At 27.9% G+C, this 13,776-nt stretch overlaps 1 protein-coding gene across 2 annotated transcripts in view; it reads left to right on the forward strand.

Annotated features, from left to right (window-relative positions):
• The first annotated feature begins 5,578 nt into the window (after positions 1–5,578).
• LOC123298161 overlaps positions 5,579–13,776 on the forward strand; it is a 111,262-nt gene continuing 103,064 nt past the window's right edge. The window contains exon 1 of one of the 2 annotated variants that reach the window (XM_044880081.1): positions 5,579–5,597. The gene's annotated coding sequence lies outside the window, so the exon portion shown is untranslated. The remainder of the gene's footprint in view (positions 5,598–13,776) is intronic. The other variant, XM_044880080.1, reaches the window with a different exon arrangement.

Below are 13,776 nucleotides of genomic sequence, written 5' to 3' on the forward strand. Positions count from 1 at the left end.
TCGGATAGTTGTGAAAATCAAAGTTGTTTAAAATAAAAAGGTCAATGGAAAAATTATCAATGGTGAGTGCTAATGAGAAGATGGATTGATGGAGACTTTTTACAGTTAACAACAAAAGAACACTAGTTAACACCTTTTCCTAAATTACAATGTTATTATGTTTAATATTTGGATAAGTCTGTTTTAGTTCTTTTGGAAGTAATTTTCCGCTAAATTCTTCCTAAAAAAGGGAAAAGAAGGTTTTTGAATCCTTTCTTTTTTACCAAACTTACCTTTAATTCAATAAAAAGCATGGATAAAAAATTTGCAAAATTTTGCTTTCATTAAAAATTCACGGTCTTGAATACCTGGGATACCAAGTTGCTTCTACTATTTGACAGATTCTAACAAAAATTGGATCTTTTGTAAAATTTTTACTCATTTGATTACAAAAGAACAACTAACTCATGGATTTGCGCTAATAAATGCGATTGTGTGAGTGCTAAAATAGAAAATTTAGTATAAAAAGGGTTTTCTATTAAGAGTGTTTGAACTTTAAACTTAAATTTAAAAAGATAAATTTGGAAAATCAGATTTTTTTGGAAATTTGTATAACTTATCAATTAAAAGTACAATTTTTCGATTACTCGACACCTTAGATTCGGTTCGAAATCTTTGATGGGATGTTTGTCTTTTTATTCCCATGGTAAGCACATGGTAAGTAGCTCGAACTATGAACAATCGTTTTGATAAATTTATTATATATCTCATACAAAAATTGTTTAAGTTTAAAATTCGGAGACTCTTAATGAAACCCTGTATACATATAATATTAAAATTTATCAAAAGATTTAGCAACTGAAACAGCAATTATGCGGTTCGACAACATAGCTGATCAAAGATATTATTGTACAGAAAGATTTTTATATTCGAACCCGGGTCACATGGAAGTAGGTGGTGTTCCTATACGAATAGCTACAAAATATGAGAAACCCAAACGTATAATTTTACCAGATTGTCCACGTGTCACTGCTAGTGAAGTTATTAACGGACCACATTTCAGATACGATTTTATTTTAGAACGCCAAGTTTTAACAAAACTGGCTGGTTTGAAATTAACAAGGAAAGCAAGAAAATTGAATATTGAATCAGCAGCATCTCATACGAATTCAGATGAGGAGAGCGATGCTACTTTTTAGCTAATTTGTAAATAAAATTAACTATTTTGTAATTAATAATTAATTATAATAATACAATTAAATAAACATATACAAAAACAAAAATAGTGTTTATTTAAGGATTCTGTGAACGCATCCTTAAGACAAATCTCAAAAATTTTATTAGAACTCAGTGTTGTATAATAGTTACTATACTTTACTCTTGTTTCGAAGGGAACATCCAACAAATTTGAACTATTGCCCCTCATTGGATCCACGCTTGTACAAAAGCTTGTGTGTCCTTTTAAAAATAAAATCTTAATATAACTCGTTTAAAACAAATCGTAATAAATTAGATAAAAGTCATATAATTATTTTAATATACATCAAAAACTGTTGTTTTAAAGGCCATTGTACTACTGGTAAGCTGGTGAACATGTTTTTCTTGGTGATAAGTTCAACTGAGAGTGTACCCAGTACCCATGAGTGTCCTACTAACAAACAACGACGTTTACATTACTGGTCATCATATTATTCACATAAAGTATAAATCATATCATGAATAAAATATTATTTAATAAAAAATACTGTATAGTATTTTTTATAAACTAGTAACAGAAAATCGTCATTGAATCTTGAATGCGAACAAAACATGCTGTGGTGTCTTAAATGCAAACCACTGCAACGCAAAATTAGGATTTTGGTCTTTTGATATAAGAGCTGGTAACGTCACGAAAAAGTTAAGACAGCTCAATTTTGAGCATTTATTTTCTTATAGAAATTAGTAGGTATCACTTGGAGCGGTTTCCTTTACTGTCAGATTTGCTTTACTAGCGCTAAAAGTAAAACACAAATACAAAACGATTAAATGATTTTCAACACTCTAATTTTGTATGGTAAATCTTTACGAGCTGGAATAAGTTTTACATTAACACAATGTGTTTTCGAATACTTCCCATACGTCGGCATTGACGATATCTTAATGTATTTTTCAGATTGGACCAATAGTTTGCGAAATATGACATATTTATATAAAATTTAAGCCGATATCTTGAAGAGTCAACCCTAGTAGCTCAGTTGGTTAAGTCGTAGCCAATTCCGTTCACGGTATGCTTAGGGTAGCTAGTTCGATTCCCGCCGTCACAACAAAAATCAATTTAAGTAATAGTTTTGATAAGCTGGTGTAGTGCATGGTATATGAATGAAGGAGGTGCACTAAGTCTCTGAAAATAATTGAGGAGCTGATAAATATAATTCTCAGCGGAAAGGGTGGTAAAATACATATATCGTATCACACTGGGCTCTATAGCCTAAGTGTGTCATTCGTTTGCACCCAATATAACCTAACCTAACCTAACCTTGAAGACTGCTTATGAGATTATATATTTTGTTGTCATCAATCAGTATGAACTAGCTAATTTTAATTGCCTACTCTTAAAGTATATGTTACTAGTTGCTAATTTAGTGATGGTGCAAATCGTCATTCATACTGATGATGACTACCTGGTAGTCGAAATACGTATTTATATAATACAAAAAATTGATCTAGGAAATTGAGGAAAAAAACGAAATTTAATAAGTAAATTGTATTGGAAAACAATAGGTTATGCTTTTAGGTATACCGTTTAGAATTTATGATAAGCCATTTATAACATATGAAGTAAGAAGAGCTTTTATGGACGTTCTTATGTATAAAACAAAGAGAGGATGTGTACTGTGTGTAATGCGCGTATTATCAAATGTGTACAGCTTCAAGTGATGTACAGTTAGTGATGAAAGTGACCGGCTGCGTTCTCATATACACATATGAGATATGTTCTCATATTCTCATCTCAATGATCATATTCGTTGACCGCTAATCATGTATCATAATATTGAATACCCTACTTGTATAATATAAAATATTATACATTTATTATTTTATATGATTTCGTAACATTTGTTTGTGGCCTGAATATTTAGTAATGATCATCATTTTACGGGACAAGGTCAGTAACAGCAAGATTATTATATAAAAATAAAAAACTGACCAGTGACTTTAACACTGTTAAGTTAAATAATAAGAGGTACATCGTACACCACGACCATGTTGTGTTATTGTACAGGTATGGGTCAAAGGTGTTCTTTGTCTAAGAGAAATATTTAATATTATTATTAATGTATCAATTTTAATAAAAATTTATGTAAATTTTAACTGGATATGCATTCATTAACAACAAAATCATTTACCTTCACCAAAAAAATTAAATTATAAACAAGATAAATATTTTAATATTTTAGACCTATCTTTAGTCTGAAAAAAGAGTCGAGGCTCTAATCGAAACGCAACTTAAATCTTGAAATTTTTTCATAATTTAATCGTTCAAATTCCATTAAAATACAAAGCAAAGTTCAATAATTTTCATTTATATTGACTTAATTTTCATTTGTATTGACGAAAGATAACGATTTGACGGTTGTTTTTCTTTGGATTCGTAAATTGGATCTGATCCTAGTTTACACTAAAAATAGGATATATGCTCTTTAAGAAAAGTCTTTATATGTAAGTATTCCGATTTGTATAACCCATTTATATGAAATTATACCAGAGTATATTAAGTTTTAATCTCAAGTTTGTAACACTTAGAAATATTGATGCTACTAACAAACTTTTGGTATAGGTATTCATAAAATCACCTAGTTAGTCCATTTTCGTTATCCGCCCATATCACAATAATTGTAAAACGACAATAAATATCAAGGTAGAATTTTTATAGCGTGTTTAGGGCGAAAAAAATGACTTTGAGTTCATAAACGGACAATATAGGGAAATTGGGTCATGGGTTATAGGATCCATCTTTTAACCGTTAATACGAAAAATATTTCTTATATAAAAATAAAAAACTTTTCTTTGAAACATTATTTCGTAAATATCTTTGTTTTTCCGTGAGGGTCCAAATTAGGGAAAACTTAAGTTTATATTTTCTCAAAAGCTATAAAAGATAGAGAGTTGAAAATTTGTAGGTTGCTTCAAATAGTGAGTCCATTGGTTTTATTTTCATACTAAACCCATCTGATAATATTAAAGGAGCAAAAGATCGATTTTCAGGAAAAATTTTTTTGGTTTTAAAATTTGAGTTTTTAAAATAAGTTTTAAAAGCTTTCAGAATTGTTGCCGCCATCTTATTACGACATACGGCTGTGTAAACTATAAAGTTTAAATTATAAACAATCAACATTCAAAATATCACCGCATTTGTTTACACAGCCAACTGACGTTATGACCTCAGAGCAATATGGCGACCATTGCGTCCAGAGCTTTCGGCAAATTACGCGCGAAACTTGAAAATGTAAAATCTAAATGTTTTATTATGGTACTCATCGATTGAATAAAAATTTTGTGTTTTTATTTATTAGTGGTTTGAGGAAATTAAAATCTAAATAAGATACTTTTCAAAAATGGATGTAATACCATAAAGAATGAGAATCTTTACATTTTATCTATTCAATTAGATGAATCAATTTCGTCTAACTTTGCCTACTGATAAACGATTCTGTAACACATGCCGGTATTGCTTAATTAAAACAAAGCGCCCATATGGTTATTAACAATGTATAAATATTGCAACAATGAAACGATTAAAAAAGTGATATCAATGCGCGCACAAATTACACACATCAATTTTACTTTCAACGGCGGCCTTGACCTATTATTTGCTTATCATAATGAAATTTTTTCAATCCTTTTTGTTTTAAAAATACTTCATTCGCTATCAACAATATAAAAAAACAATTCTTCGGTTGTTGGTGTGGTTCCCCACTTTTAAAAACACAATATTTTAAAAGTTATACGTTGCTTGTAAATAAGAACTCTCCATAGTTGTTGATGGCAATGCTAAAAAACTTAAAAATATAATGCAGAAATACAACTATTGTCAGTGAATAAACATACCACTTTCAGTTTCAATGGAGAGTTCATAGCTCTCACAATTCATATTTCTTTAAACAAATGTAAATATTATTCTTTATTTTTGTAGTTTTACAATATTTTTTAAGATAACTGCCTCAAGTGTAATTTTTACTTTCCATAAAAAAAAAATACCGCAAACATCATCTTCTTTCAGTGCGAAATTTTGTGTTTTTTTTCAAAAATGCAAGTGTTTTTTTTAAATTTAAATAAAAAGTTGTTTTGCGCATGATCCATAAACGATTAAAAAGATGTAAACATTTAAAAGATTTCAATTTTGAATAATAAAAAATAAAAAAATTGTTTTCGATTTAAAGTTACGTAAATTGTTTTTTTTTTGGAACCTAAAAAGATATGTTTTTGTGAGAAGTTTTTTATCAGCTGAATGTTGAATTATATAAAATCAGTGCAGTGAACCTGAATTTTTGAATAATTTATTTTAATTGTATCACATTTTTTTTTCTGACTGGATACCATTAAAGGATTTTTTATGTAATTATTTACTTCATGAACAGGTAATAATTGTTATGATTTTTTTTTATTCATTTCCGTTTTAATTACTTTTTTTTTAAATTCAATGTTTTTATTAATAGTGGATTATGTCAATATCAATTTTATTGTAAATTCACTTTTAATTATTCCTGTAAAAGTAGTTTTTAATTCGAATTTGTTCATAGAATTAATAGGAAGAGAATTGTGGGATTCAATTTTGTTAATTTTCAGTAGTTTTCCATATTTCTGTGTAGTGTTATTTTATCCTTTAATTTTACTACTTTATTTGGCTTCAAATTTTATACTACTTCAAAATTTGGTGAGCGAACTATCAAATTTTTGCTGTCCTATGTTTGTTAAGTAAAAAAGCATCAGTTGGTGGTCTATATTTTAAAGTACACTTCTGAAATAATAGAGAATATTTAAAAAGTTTCATCAAAATCTCTCAAATTGTTTTTAGTTAAAACCGTTCAATAAAAAGTTTTCGGACTAAATTTTTTTTATCACTTCAGATGAAGAATTCTCACTTCAGAAATACTAAAGTGAAGTTGGTTTTTAAAAATCTTTACTAGTATTCAAGATACGAACGCTTAAAATTCCTTATAAAACAAAGAGGAAGATACACACTAGTGACGTCAATCGTGAGTATCGCCAAAGAGACTATATATTTATTTTGTTAAAAGGAGATGAGAAACCTTTGAATGTAATCTTTGATTGCTTATAAATTCTTGGTTTTTTAATCAATTTTAATTTCACTTTCAAATTTTGTCATGGTATCAAGTCTTATTTTATATTTGCATGGGTAATATGGCCAATTCGACAGCAGGATTATCCCCTATTAATATTAATGTTTTATTAATTTTAGAGATCAAGTACACTTGGCGCTTGAGATAGATTACGCTAACTACGTTTACTGATGCGAATTCCTGAAAATTGTATTGAAAATTGCTGATTTTAAAATCATTTTTCATGTACTTTTAGCAAGATAAATTATAATCACCTGACAGTTTTACCATTGTTAACACCACGCCGGATTTTATTATAATAATTAATACTATTTAGTTTTATAATTTACGAATGAAGATCAAAAAGCGAAAAAAAACCTCAGTTCAGTCGTTTTAAAATAAACTATTGAAAACTTTGTCTGCTCTCGTACCATAAATCATATTTTAATTTAAAATGCATAATTTGTTGTTATCCAAATTAGTTTTCATTGTAAAATCAAGAGATATTAATTATTATTACATAGGTGGAGTTTGCTTATAAGATATTCACAAAGAGATATTATGATAATTTCACATCATATGCAATATGTGATCTATGAGAGTATGTTATTATGATGATTTAATACTTTCACTATCCTGAACTTTTTATTTTTTTTTAGTAAGTAAATATTAATAATAATAATAATAATAATAATAATAATAAAAACATTATTTGACAAAAAATTAACATTATTAATTATTTATGTTATTATATTTTCATTAAAATATTTATGATGAGGTATATTTATGAAGGTATGTGAATCATTTTATATGTTTTATCATTAGTTGCAACAATTGTATTCGTTTCTCTTACTTTAATGAGCATTGCAAATTTAATGTATTTCGAGAAACATTAAACACTTTACTAAGTGTATCAAAAGTATGGTCATTTTCTGAACATATATATTTATTAATAGACATTTTTCTCTTCGTTCCAAAAGGTCCCGAAATATATATTATTGACTAGAATGTTTAAGACTAGAATTAAAAAACTTTTGAACTTTGAATTGTGAACAAAATAAAGTTTAGAGTGTTGTTAAAGAAATTGATCAATATTTTATTGAGAAAAATTATTTTTTAAGTTATTTGTAAACATTTTACATAATGACACGCGGCTCGATCAAGAGAGGGAGAATTAGTTCAGAAGCTACGCTTATCTACTTCCAGAGAGGATGGCCATAAAGTCAAGCTACGTAATTTCCTTGATATATATTTTTGTCACTTTTTATTTGACTTGTATATTTTATGAACGCCATATTCTTACAAAGCCGCAATGCCAGTGTTTCAAAAAAACAAAATGTTTTCTTGACTTGACAATAAAAACTACGTTCCGTACGAGGGTGAATCGTAGTAAAGGCTACGGTAGGTTAAAAGCCGAATTACAAACAGTCTGAAATTGAGCCACGTAGTTTATGGACGCTTCCTTAGTAAGCTTAGTTTTTCCAAGAATTTGGTTTATATTTCATTACCGTATGATTTTCCGTTTTCAAAATATGAGCGTTTTTGTAAATGATCGCATAATCTTTTTAAAAGCCTCAAGTTTACTTCGGACCTCGGAAAAAATTGATAAGGAACTTAATTAAAGAGAATGTTCTTTAAATCTTGTTTGTTTTGAAGATAATTGCAATCATACTTTTTCTGGACAAAAGAAGACCAAAATTTTAATGTTGGGCTCACGTTAGAAATGTAAATTTCTTTTATTATATTCCATTAATCAAACTGTATACTTATGTCATCAAAAGTTCACCTTGTTTGCAAAAAATAAGACCGGAAAATTCAATGATTCTAATAAAATAGGCATTAAATAACTATTTGACATTGAATATTTTTTGAAATTTGATTTGTTGTTATTGTAATTTTTCATTTTACTAAAACTTGGCCAGAGAGTATATCTTTGAAGAAACTTAAAATTCTGTAAATTGAATGACAGGTTCTTGAGCTATAACCACTCTAACGAATACACTAATAGACAAACATAATTTGTTTTTAAATAATCTAGAATTGTTTTCGCAAGTCTAGTAATCTTTGCCATTTTAGAAGATTAGAATATTAAATTATATTTAGATAAATAAATATCCAAATAAAAGGATAAATAAATGGTGGAAACGCAGATAAATAAATGAATGTATATATCCTTAATATCTACTATGCATTTATTGGCTCTTCCACCATATTCATTGTATTCACTTATTTGAATCAAACACTTTTTCTAACACTTGAAAAAAAAACTGTCCATGGATAAAACTAAATATTTGAAAATATATTGTTAAATTTTAAAATAAGTATGAAAAATATGTTGTAGTTTCGGCCGGAGGAGGTCATTTATTGGATTCACCATTAAGCAAACAAAGTAACCTTCAAATTTATATTTTATATGTTTTTGTTAATTTGTAAAATTGTATTATGTAAATTTATATTTTAATATTGTAAACAAGGTTTTAGGACACCCTATATTTTGTTATAGAAAGTTATAGAAATTATCACATCATCAGTTTTAGTTGAATATTTAAAAAATTTCGAAAAACTTTTGGTATAGTTTCGAAAGTGTTTTTATAAATCCGAATTCTACTTGGTAATAATATTATGTTACGAAAGCTGGCAAAGCTTTCGGGAGCTTCTTTTAAGAAGGCAGTTTAATTTCGGATATTTCTTTCCTTATTGAACTTATTAGAATAATATCTGGTACGGTGTTAGCAAAGACAAAACTGTCTGATAATTATAATTTATTCTACTAAAAAGACTCAACAAATTTTCTTAATATTTTTTAAATCAAACACTTTTTGCAGCTTTCTTTGGGAATGCACAATAGTAAACGCAGTAAGTGCAACCACTCTTAGGTGCAAGACGTACTGCATCCCTATCTAATTTAGTAAGAAAAGAAAATAATTATCTAAAACCCAACCGCATTATAATTAATTTCTTCCTGACATTGCTGGTTCTTTTATAACTTTACGAAAACTGAAAAAATTGTGTTTTTTCATTCAAAAATTAGTTTTATGAATGATATTTCAATATATTAATAATTTTGTGTATTTGATTAAAATAATAAAATTTACCTAACAAAGTGTAACGAATATTCAAATTTTGAAAAGTTTTTTTTTCCAGGACTGTATTTATTCTTTAGACGATGCTATATTATTTTATGATCAACTTTCTATATACTTAACGACAATGTCTTGGACACACAGGTAAACTAAAGAAACTGCAGTGAAATGCAGGAGCAAATAGGTTTTTAATTTTAGCCTTAGAATTTTGCCGGAATGAAAGATATACCATTTAGATTCTTTCGATTAACCCCTAAATTTTGTACGAGGATTTTGATTTAGTTTCATAATTTCAGACTTCAAAACAAAACTTTTGACTTTAAACGCTATATCTTCTAGAAAAACGATTGACTCAATAATTTGTCGGAGATATTATACCTGTTATCAAGTTCTTACTGTGATTTTGTAAGAAAAAATTTGGTTTAATTTTAATTTTTAAAACATGTCAAAAAACTGAATATCACCAGCACAGAATTTGGAACGAACAAAAAATCTGTTGCTTTCTAAAATTGAGCGATTGTTTAAGTGTCTAAAAATTGATCTGAATTCAGCTCTGTATGAGAATAAACTAATAATTTGTGTATGTACAATTTAATATTTTATCAACATATTTTAAATAATGTTATATTAAAGTAGGGTAATGTGAAATACCTTCACAACACCTCAAGCAATGCTTGTTGTGCCTCGCTCCTTTTTAAGGTCTTAATTGTTAAGATATTTACTTACTGGTATCTTATTTAGATCTCCAACTCGAACAGCGCAGGATTTAGTTAGTATAATATAATTTTAGTTAGTAAGAGGGTTGCACAATGAATAAGAATGGAAAAAACTACTTCATACGATCCTAGGTTCATTAAGAACACACGTTTATATCGAGAGGTGTTTATAAATTTTAATTCCTGGCATTACACTCTCCCCTAATATGAATATAATATAAAACATGATGATACTAATTAATTATATGTGTTGATTTTGATTGAATAAATATATATTCATAATACGATACAGGTATACCTAGAACTAAAAGTTAATTTATTATGTTGGTTATACAGGGTGGGGCGGAGAATTGTGCGATTTTAAAATGCTGCGATACAAAAAAAAGTACGAAAGGTGTTGTGGGATACCCGGTAGGAACTATATTCATTTCGTCCTTGGGTACATTATGAATGTAGCGCTTACTTTTTTCTTTACAAGATATTTTTCTGAAATTTTAAGGTATTCATTATAGAAGTCAGATACTTGTTTGATTTTTTACCTACTTTTAGTATTTACTGTATAAATTATTTGTAACATTACTATAAAAAAGACATACAGGTTTTAGGTTGATTTAGTAGTCAGCCTAATATGTGCGTACATTACGTTTGGTTTGATCAGGATATTTATTATGATATAACGTAAAAATTTCATTATACTTACTTTAAATTATCTCTGTTATCGTTAACTTCTGATAACTTTCACAACTAATTTTTTTTAAATGATTTTTAAATGAAACATACAATTTTGACAAAAAATACAAATTGAGAGTTTTAAAAATATTTTGCATTTTCGCAAAATTCATGGCAACCTGAATCGATTAAAAAATACATAGATAGATAGCTTAGATGTCGATTTTTAGTGTCCTTATTTTTTACATAGTTCCAAAATCGAACAATTTTTCCAAATTATTTCTCTTCTTATCGTCTTAAAATACATGAAAAAGCATTTAAGAAACCGGTGTAAATTGTATTTTTAAATGAATTATTAATTGTATTTTTAACTAAATTAAATAAATTGCATTTTTAACAACTAATAATGTAAAACTACATAAAAAAGAATGCAAGAAAATTACCTAAATGTAAATCAGTTCAAATAATAACTCCAAAAATATGGCGTTCATAAGGGTGTACCCATTCTTCTAGGAGATAATCCGATTAATTTATAAGTTATTATAAGATGGTAAAAAAATAATTTGGAAAAGTTGATTTTTGTTTTACAGGGTTTTTAAAATCGCACACTTCCTCACTTTGAATGTTGGTTATGATGAGAGATAGATGAAAGCAAAAATCATAAAATCAAAATCCGTACTAAAAATTATAATATTATTACAATATTCGTGACGAATTAATTAATACACCAACGAGCGAGTATATACTTTTATTCGATATACCTACCTGAGTTTTTTTTAAATTTTCTTATATTAAAAAACTACGTGTTCAGCATTTTGCAAACTTATAAATATGATTAGAGATAAATGTGATTATAGGATTTTAGCCCGTATCTCAAAAACTATTCGACCAGTCATCAAATGCACCCGATTTTTGTACTTTTTGGGTCAAAATTACCTTATATAATGAGTTTTACCGAAATTGGAAGTACAAGAATTTCTCGATTTTTTGAAATTTTTTTAAGGGGTATCCCTTTGAAAAAATTGAGAAAAACGCAAAAAAATTTTTGTTTTTTAATTTGATGAAACTCAGTGGGTGGGGTAATTTTAATTTGATCCAAAAAGTACAAAAATCAATTTAATGATTGGACTTACAGAATGTTACAATGTCAGCGAGTATCATGGACAAAAAAATTAAAATCCATAAAATTGTGAACCCTATAAGTGAGGGCTAAAACGTGATAGGTTTTGTTTTTAAAGGGGAAATTGCCCAGCAAAGCGGGCGGGTATCTGCTAGTTAATATATAATACAGGTTGAAGCACTTCTCGCTCAATGACCAATTTTGCTGATGACTCTTTTACGTTCTCTATGACCTGGATAGATTAGATTAGGTTTGAGCTAAGAGAAAGTCAAAGAAGGTCTTTTGTACCGCGAGTTTGATCTGTAGTTACTCTTTTGCTCCAAAGGTGCTCCAGAAACCTTAGATCTTCAAGATATTTCTGGGCGTCACTGAGAGAAGCATTCACATACACACAGAATGCGCTTTTCATGACAAAATCTACAGAGATTCCGTGAGATTGATCTTGTGCATACCTGGATAAATCCAACGAAAATGCATCGATAATTCGTTTCATTATCCATCGATAAATTGATAACCGATACTATCAGTTGTATTTGATATAGCGTATTAATTATATATACATATATCGAAATGTAAACAATAATGTTTTCGATGCATCGATGAATATTGAACATCCCTATTCCACCGTAATAATCTCGAATGAATACTTTCCTGGTTTGGTACTATAGGCTAAACGAATTGAGGTAGGTAATGTAGAGTGTGAATTTGAAATTTACAGATTGTTTTGAAAAGTTCTGGAAAAAAAACAAATTTGATTAAACTTTTTAATAAAAAAAAAAAGAAACAAGAAATAAGTACAAATGTAAAATACTATCATTTTTTATACTTTAATTACTAATTAGGAATATTTAAAATATTTTTAGATAATTGAGATAAAACCACAAATAAAAGTTTAAGAAAATAAGATTAAACACACAACGTTAATAATCATCTTTGTGTAGAGAGTTTTTCTAAATTTGAAGAAGGAATCATGCTGACTTTACATTAATCACAATCCTCGAAATCCTGAATTATTTGATAACTCGCCCTTTTTACAAACCTTTTGATTCCCTACAATGATTGTCCAATAACTCAAATATTTCAAAATGAAAATTTTCAGAGGTTATTAGCAAATTTCTGAAGGCAATGGAACTATTGTTTTTGAACTGTACTGATGACTGATCTAATAGATGTCAAAAATGACCTTCGTTAAAATTTTTGTAATTTTTGACCAGTTTCAAGCATAAAAGTACTCTTGTAATTTTTATCTAGACGCTTAGTTTCGAAAAAAATATTTTAATATCTGAGGGAATTCGCTGAAATAACAAATAACGCAAAGTTTGTGTAAAGTGGATGGAGATGAAACCATCAGGGTAACTCATGATTGCTTTGTCTGAAACTAAAAAAGTTAAGAGATTTTTTTAGTAGATAAGTTTTAATTGAATTTGAACGAAGGAATTAACAAAATATTCATGAATTTTTGGTGAAGGAGCAATTAAAAAACTCTGATTTAAACTTTGATTTTTGCAAAAAATTGCACCTTTTGTTAATTAAAAAATAAAACTTCGTTCAGAAACTAGTATTTAGTATGTAAATGAAGTGTGCAAAGGCGAAATCAATTCAAAGGTTTTCGAGAAATTTTGATTACTGAATTTAAAAAAAGTTTTGAGAAAAACGCGATTAAAGTTTGATACATGAATAAAATAGAGATAAAAAAGACCGCCTGGAGACTAAATTGTTTATAGCTCGAAAAGTTTTGCTCCTAATGACTCCAAATTCTTCGAAAATATTTCTTATATGTGTAGTATAACAAAATATAAAAGTAAAATAAATAAAAATTGCTTAAATATTTTCGGAACTCACATTACAAGAAAACTAAATAACGTAGGTATCCGCGATGTATATAATTA

Source organism: Chrysoperla carnea, chromosome 4, assembly GCF_905475395.1.
Source record: "Chrysoperla carnea chromosome 4, inChrCarn1.1, whole genome shotgun sequence".
NCBI lineage: Eukaryota > Metazoa > Arthropoda > Insecta > Neuroptera > Chrysopidae > Chrysoperla > Chrysoperla carnea.